General features: G+C 49.7%; 1 non-coding gene across 1 annotated transcript; it reads right to left on the bottom strand.

The window, feature by feature from the left end:
• Positions 1-1,888: 1,888 nt before the first annotated feature.
• LOC143176578 (5.8S ribosomal RNA) lies at positions 1,889-2,043 on the bottom strand. The gene has a single exon (XR_013001107.1). It is a non-coding gene; the product is annotated as a 5.8S ribosomal RNA (ribosomal RNA).
• Between the last annotated feature and the right edge of the window lie 6,866 nt (positions 2,044-8,909).

Here is an 8,909-nt window from a genome sequence, read left to right as displayed (position 1 = left end):
AAAATCGTTCGCGAACGCGTCTTATGCGCCTCACCAGTGGTCTCTGCTGCGTCGCGTGTCTATATTCTCTTTTTACACTCTTCTCCTTCTTCTATCACATTTTACTCGATCGCGAAAAAGACTCTCGCTAGACGATCTCGCGCTCCGGTTAACTTTAACGCCCGTCCGAGAAGAATTTTCGGGGACTGGACGACCGAAGCGGATCTCGCGCGGTCTCGCGATCGACAGTGAAGAGAAGTGCAGAAGAGGAAAAGAAGACACGACAAACACACACCATGGGGCGACCGACGCGTTCGTTTCAACGCTTTCGCACAAAGTCGGCGGCGGTTATATATTTATATCATTATATTCCGGCGGACGGGACGCGACGTTCGAAAGCCTCGCCAAAGAGGAGCTCCTGCCTCTTCCTCTCTCTTTTCTACGAGAAAAGATAAACGTATTTTACGGGGATACGGAAACGTTACCACGTGGTGTCACACACGATCGTCCGTCTCTTCTCTATAGCAGAAACCGATAAAAATACACCTCCCGAAAGAGAGTATATGGTGATTCTTTTTATATATATATATATTTCGAAATACAACTGAACGTGGCGGAAGCGCACGGTGGTGGTCCAGCGAGGACACGCGACGACGGGGAATAAGAACTATTCGACCCGTTACGAATACGCATGCTCGTCCCGCACGATTTTAACACACACCGTGTTTTTCTCCAGTCGTCAAAGCGTTCGTGCGTCGAATTCGAAAAATAAAAAAAAAAGAAAAACACCTTTTCTCTCTCTCGGGGTAAAAGAGTCGATGTGTATTGTGTATAAAGGTTCTGCGAGAAGTCTCGTTTTGACGTGTGTTCCGCCGATAACGACGATCCTCCGAAACGGGGATACAGAAACGTTACACCTCACAACACGATCTCCGTCTCTTCTCTATAGCAGAAACCGATAAAAATACACCTCCCGAAAGAGAGTATATGGTGATTCTTTTTATATATATATATTTCGAAATTCAACTGAACGTGGCGGAAGCGCACGGTGGTGGTCCAGCGAGGACACGCGACGACGGGGAATAAGAACTATTCGACCCGTTACGAATACGCATGCTCGTCCCGCACGATTTTAACACACACCGTGTTTTTCTCCAGTCGTCAAAGCGTTCGTGCGTCGAATTCGAAAAATAAAAAAAAGAAATACACCTTTTCTCTCTCTCTCGGGGTAAAAAGAGTCGATGTGTATTGTGTATAAAGGTTCTGCTGCGAGAAGTCTCGTTTTGCCGTGTGTTTCGGTAACGACGATCCTCCGAAACGTACATCTCATTCGTAAGAGAGGAAGAAAACAATCTCCCTGGGGCCAGTCGGTAATATACCGACATACGACGTGTCGTGCACATCCGTCTCACGCACGGTATACAAAATATGAATAAAACGTGTGTAGTCTCTCTCTCTCTCGACTTCTTAATATTTTCTTTCACCTCTGACGCATCATTTCAGGTGACGTCGGGAGCGCGGGAAAAAAATTTTTCTAAACACACGAAACCGTTCATCTCACGAACAGCCGAAAAAGTTGTCGCTCAGATCCATATCGCAGTGGAGCGGTATCCGCGGGCGGTCGTAATTGAACGACGCACGACGCCGCGAACACTCACGCGAGTCCATACAAACGATTCCGATCGTTTTGCAACAACTAGAACGTACACTGTCCGTGAAATTCACAGAATTTTCGCGTGTCCGCGACAAACGCCGACGAGACACCCATCGTTCGCTCGTACGTAGCATCCTTCTCTTAACCCGACTCAGAAACGTTCTTTGCGCCCTTCGGTAAAAAAACGTTCGATCCGAAGAGGTGAACGACGGCGGGGATTTGACAGAGCTACGCAAGCAGTGTATGGTACGTAAACGACCCTCAGCCAGGCGTGGTCCAGGAATTGTATCCGTGGACCGCAATGTGCGTTCGAAATGTCGATGTTCATGTGTCCTGCAGTTCACACGTTGACGCGCAATTAGCTGCGTTCTTCATCGACCCACGAGCCAAGTGATCCACCGTTCAGGGTAATCGTATAAATTTTATATTTCACATATATAATTTTATTCTCATTTGTTCGACCTAATATCTCTCTTCTTTCAAAGAGAAGATAAAAGTTGATACCTGAATCTCCGACCAGCGCGCGAAGGAGATTCAGGCGTCGCCTTGGAGACGACACCGAAGCCTTTCGAGACGAAAAACGTTCAAGTAATATGTATATATTTCTCGACGTTCCGGCGTATAGTGCATTCAAAAACCCGCGAAAGACGCAGAAGACTCGCACGCGTGGAAACGACGGGGATATATTTTGTATCCTACCCGATACTGAATCCATCGCGTGCAGTCGACCCTCGCGTTCTTCCGATCAGACGCATCTATTGTTGCGCGCATGTTTTCGCGTCGCATCGCGCGAAACGTTGCACGAATCGTACCGATCGATCGATTGAAAGCAAATAATGAAAAAAGACTTCACAGCTGGCTCTTTGCCGGTCATTCGTCCCATGTTATCTCTTGCCGCGAAATTGGCGCGCAAGAGTTGGGTGTCAGACGCGCGGCTTTAAAACGAGCTTCACGGCCGGTCCCTTCGTTACCGCTTTCGTTCTTTCTCTCGGAACGACCATGAACGAACACGACGAGCGACGCTACGGCATACACACGTCCACGGATTCGATTAAAAAAACAGACTTCACAGCTGGCTCTTTGCCGGTCATTCGTCCCATATTATCTCTTGCCGCGAAATTGGCGCGCAAGAGTTGGGTGTCAGACGCACGGCTTTAAAACGAGCTTCACGGCCGGTCCTCTCAATTCCGTGTACGGTACACGCAAGATGCGGGTTCCACTTCCAGACTACCCGGTCCCTTCTCTCTACGAGAATCGATAGTAGAAGAACGGCTCGAAAACGCGTCTCAGAGACTAGGGGAAAAGAAGCGGTATGCGAGCGAAACGAAAACGCATTATGGAAACGTCGCGAAACAATGTTCGACGGTTGCTCGGTTCCAATCGTGCGGCCGTTTCAATTTCTCGTGCGCTTCACCGTCCCTCCGTAACTCTGGCCGATCGCGTATACCGAAGAGCCGACACGCGCAAAAACCACAGGCATTGTATACTGTATATATATATGTTACAGTCACAGCCTTCGCGCGTTTTACTCTCCGACGCGGGGTTTCCACGACGAAAGAGAGACAGTTTCGTGGCGGGTGACTCGGCCGAATCGCTACGACGGGTATTTCTATTATAGAACGAATCATCGCCACCCTTTACCAGTGCCCGACGAAGGAATCACAAGGTCATCTGGAGTTTACAATGCCAGCGACGGTAATTCCAACGAAGACCCGATAAGTCAACTCATCGTTCTATTTCTCCCCGTACAGAAAAGCGAATCGACGCTAACGCACCTCGCGCAAGCACGAACGTTCTCTTCGCGTGGATCATCCCATCGTCGAAAGATGTAAAGACGCATTGGAGATCGTGGTCTCTGGCGGGCTCATTGCACGCCCCACTGCATATCTTTCCTCGAATCGAGAATGATTCGTCCACTAAGGCTGCGAAACTACGCGTCGAGGAAACTAGGGGAAAGAAGCGGGATGCGAGCGAAACGACAATACATTATGGAAACGTCGCGAAACAATGTTCGGCGGTTGCTCGTTTCCTCCTGCGGACGTTTCATTGCTCGGGCGCTTCACGTCCCTCCGTAACCTTCGCGCGATCGCGTGCCCCGGAGAGCCGGCAACCGGTGAACCACAGGCGTATAAACTATAGTCTTCTATAGCAAGCCTTCGGCGGTTACTCTCCGACGCGGGGATTCCACGACGAGAGAGAATTTCGTGGCGGGTGACATCGGTCGAAACGCTACGACGGGTATTTCTATTATAGAACGAATCATCGCCACCCTTTACCAGTGCCCGACGAAGGAATCACAAGGTCATCTGGAGTTTACAATGCCAGCGACGGTAATTCCAACGAAGACCCGATAAGTCAACTCATCGTTCTATTTCTCCCCGTACAGACAAGCGAATCAACGCTATCGCACCTCACGCATGCACGAACGTTCTCTTCGCGTGAATCGTCCCATCGTCGAAAGATATAGCCGCTTGGAGATCGTGGCCCATCAAGTTCTTCCGTAACTCCTGCGCGATCGCGTACCCCGGAGAGCAGGCAACCGGTGAACCACAGGCGTATAAACTATAGTCTTCTATAGCAAGCCTTCGCGTTTACTCTACGACGCGGGGATTCCACGACGAGAGAGATTTTCGTGGCGGGTGACACGGCCGAATCGCTACGACGGGTATTTCTATTATAGAACGAATCATCGCCACCCTTTACCAGTGCCCGACGAAGGAATCACAAGGTCATCTGGAGTTTACAATGCCAGCGACGGTAATTCCAACGAAGACCCGATAAGTCAACTCATCGTTCTATTTCTCCCCGTACAGAAAAGCGAATCGGCGCTATCGCACCTCACGCAAGCAGGAATGATCTCTTCGCGTGGATCGTCCCATCGTCGAAAGATGTAAGACGTACAGAAATCGTGGTCCATCACGATTATTCGTAACTCTCCGAGTCGCGTATCTGAGAGTAGGACAAACGGAGAACCACAGGCATAAATAATACTATATGTTTCTTATATAGTTAGCCTTCGCGTTTTACTCTCCGACATGGGGATTCCACGACGAGAGAGAGTTTCGTGGCGGGTGTCTCGGCCGAATCGCTACGACGGGTATTTCTATTATAGAACGAATCATCGCCACCCTTTACCAGTGCCCGACGAAGGAATCACAAGGTCATCTGGAGTTTACAATGCCAGCGACGGTAATTCCAACGAAGACCCGATAAGTCAACTCATCGTTCTATTTCTCCCCGTACAGAAAAGCGAATCGACGCTATCGCACCTCGCGCGAGCACGTAACTACTCTTCGCGTGGATCGTCCCATCGTCGAAAGATGTAAGACGCACGGAAATCGTGGCCCATCAACGTTTTTTTGTAACTCTGCCGATCGCGTATCACAGAGCCGAGACGCACATACCACAGGCGTATAATACCGTTTTCTTTCGTATGGTAAGCCTTCGCGTTTACTCTTCGGCGCGGGGTTTCCACGTCGAGAGAGACATTCGTGGCGGGTGACATCGGTCGAAACGCTACGACGGGTATTACTATTATAGAACGAATCATCGCCACCCTTTACCAGTGCCCGACGAAGGAATCACAAGGTCATCTGGAGTTTACAATGCCAGCGACGGTAATTCCAACGAAGACCCGATAAGTCAACTCAACGTTCTATTTCTCCCCGTACAGAAAAGCGAATCGACGCTGTTGCACCTCACGCAAGCACGAACGTTCTCTTCGCGTGGATCGTCCCATCGTCGAAAGATGTAAGACGCACGGAAATCGTGGCACATCACGTGTTTTCGGAACTCTGTCGACCGCGTATCTCAGAGACGACGCGCGCGAACCACTGGCATATACTATTATATATCGCGTTTTACCCTCCGACGCGGGGATTCCACGACGAGAGAGAGTTTCGTGAGCGGGTTGACTCGGAAGAAACGCTACGACGGGTATTTCTATTATAGAACGCATCATCGCCACCCTTTACCAGTGCCCGACGAAGGAATCACAAGGTCATCTGGAGTTTACAATGCCAGCGACGGTAATTCCAACGAAGACCCGATAAGTCAACTCAACGTTCTATTTCTCCCCGTACAGAAAAGCGAATCGACGCAATCGCACCATACGCGTGCACGTAAACAACTCTTCGCGTGGATCGTCCCATCGTCGAGAGACGTAAGTTTTCATAGTATGAATTCGCGTTTTACTCTCCGACGCGGGGATTCCACGACGAGAGAGAGTTTCGTGAGCGGGTTGACTCGGAAGAAACGCTACGACGGGTATTTCTATTATAGAACGCATCATCGCCACCCTTTACCAGTGCCCGACGAAGGAATCACAAGGTCATCTGGAGTTTACAATGCCAGCGACGGTAATTCCAACGAAGACCCGATAAGTCAACTCAACGTTCTATTTCTCCCCGTACAGAAAAGCGAATCGACGCAATCGCACCATACGCGTGCACGTAAACAACTCTTCGCGTGGATCGTCCCATCGTCGAGAGACGTAAGTTTTCATAGTATGAATTCGCGTTTTACTCTCCGACGCGGGGATTCCACGACGAGAGAGAGTTTCGTGAGCGGGTTGACTCGGAAGAAACGCTACGACGGGTATTTCTATTATAGAACGCATCATCGCCACCCTTTACCAGTGCCCGACGAAGGAATCACAAGGTCATCTGGAGTTTACAATGCCAGCGACGGTAATTCCAACGAAGACCCGATAAGTCAACTCAACGTTCTATTACTCCCCGTACAGAAAAGCGAATCGACGCAATCGCACCATACGCGTGCACGTAACAACTCTTCGCGTGGATCGTCCCATCGTCGAGAGACGTAAGTTTCATAGTAAGCCTTCGGCGTTTTACTCTCCGACGCGGGGATTCCACGACGAGAGAGAGAGTTTCGTGAGCGGGTTGACTCGGAAGAAACGCTACGACGGGTATTTCTATTATAGAACGCATCATCGCCACCCTTTACCAGTGCCCGACGAAGGAATCACAAGGTCATCTGGAGTTTACAATGCCAGCGACGGTAATTCCAACGAAGACCCGATAAGTCAACTCAACGTTCTATTTCTCCCCGTACAGAAAAGCGAATCGACGCAATCGCACCATACGCGTACACGTAAACAACTCTTCGCGTGGATCGTCCCATCGTCGAGAGACGTAAGTTTTCATAGTATGAATTCGCGTTTTACTCTCCGACGCGGGGATTCCACGACGAGAGAGAGTTTCGTGAGCGGGTTGACTCCGAAGAAACGCTACGACGGGTATTTCTATTATAGAACGCATCATCGCCACCCTTTACCAGTGCCCGACGAAGGAATCACAAGGTCATCTGGAGTTTACAATGCCAGCGACGGTAATTCCAACGAAGACCCGATAAGTCAACTCAACGTTCTATTTCTCCCCGTACAGAAAAGCGAATCGACGCAATCGCACCATACGCGTGCACGTAAACAACTCTTCGCGTGGATCGTCCCATCGTCGAGAGACGTAAGTTTTCATAGTATGAATTCGCGTTTTACTCTCCGACGCGGGGATTCCACGACGAGAGAGAGTTTCGTGAGCGGGTTGACTCGGAAGAAACGCTACGACGGGTATTTCTATTATAGAACGCATCATCGCCACCCTTTACCAGTGCCCGACGAAGGAATCACAAGGTCATCTGGAGTTTACAATGCCAGCGACGGTAATTCCAACGAAGACCCGATAAGTCAACTCAACGTTCTATTACTCCCCGTACAGAAAAGCGAATCGACGCAATCGCACCATACGCGTGCACGTAACAACTCTTCGCGTGGATCGTCCCATCGTCGAGAGACGTAAGTTTCCATACTATGAATTCGCGTTTTACTCTCCGACGCGGGGATTCCACGACGAGAGAGTGTTTCGTGAGCGGGTTGACTCGGAAGAAACGCTACGACGGGTATTTCTATTATAGAACGCATCATCGCCACCCTTTACCAGTGCCCGACGAAGGAATCACAAGGTCATCTGGAGTTTACAATGCCAGCGACGGTAATTCCAACGAAGACCCGATAAGTCAACTCAACGTTCTATTGCTCCCCGTACAGAAAAGCGAATCGACGCAATCGCACCATACGCGTGCACGTAACAACTCTTCGCGTGGATCGTCCCATCGTCGAGAGACGTAAGTTTCATAAGTAAGCCTTCGGCGTTTTACTCTCCGACGCGGGGATTCCACGACGAGAGAGTGTTTCGTGGCGGGTGACTAGGCCGAAACGCTACGACGGGTATTTCTATTATAGAACGAATCATCGCCACCCTTTACCAGTGCCCGACGAAGGAATCACAAGGTCATCTGGAGTTTACAATGCCAGCGACGGTAATTCCAACGAAGACCCGATAAGTCAGCTCATCGTTCTATTTCTCCCCGTACAGAAAAGCGAATCGACGCTATCGCACCTCGCGCGAGCACGTAACAACTCTTCGCGTGGATCGTCCCATCGTCGAGAGACGTAAGACGCACGGAAATCGTGGTTCATCGCGTCTTTTCCTACTCTCTTGAATCGCAATTTCGTATAGAGCCTACACACGCGAACCACCGGCATATACTATTTCTTCTCTCATAGTAAGCCTTCGCGCGTTTTACTCTCCGACGCGGGGATTCCACGACGAGAGAGTGTTTCGTGGCGGGTGTCTCGGCCGAATCGCTACGACGGGTATTTCTATTATAGAACGAATCATCGCCACCCTTTACCAGTGCCCGACGAAGGAATCACAAGGTCATCTGGAGTTTACAATGCCAGCGACGGTAATTCCAACGAAGACCCGATAAGTCAACTCATCGTTCTATTTCTCCCCGTACAGAAAAGCGAATCGACGCTATCGCACCTCGCGCGAGCACGAAACAACTCTTCGCGTGGATCGTCCCATCGTCGAAAGATGTAAGACGCACGGAAATCGTGGTTCGGCGGGCTCTATGCGCCTTGTTCAAAGTAAAAAAAAAAAATTTCGACGGACGGGAGAAGTGTATTTCTCCGCGCGTAAGCCGTTCGAAATTTCCGACGGACGGGAGATGAACTCTCCGCGCGTAAGCCGTCTAGTCATACAGCAGAGCAGGTATCGAGATACCTCTCTGTGCATGATCGTTCAAGTATTTTTCACGAGGAAGCGTTGTTGCACGTTTATCGCTCCTTCCTCCTCTGTATATATAATATTATTTCTCTTGTGTATCGAGTGTGTGCAGAAATTGAACTCGTACACTTATATATATATATGTATGTATCTTTCGCTCCTTTTTATATTATCTTTCGCTCCACTCT

The sequence above is a fragment of the Nomia melanderi genome, unplaced genomic scaffold (assembly GCF_051020985.1).
Source record: "Nomia melanderi isolate GNS246 unplaced genomic scaffold, iyNomMela1 scaffold0646, whole genome shotgun sequence".
Lineage (NCBI taxonomy): Eukaryota > Metazoa > Arthropoda > Insecta > Hymenoptera > Halictidae > Nomia > Nomia melanderi.
This window is presented reverse-complemented; position numbering and strand designations above follow the sequence as displayed.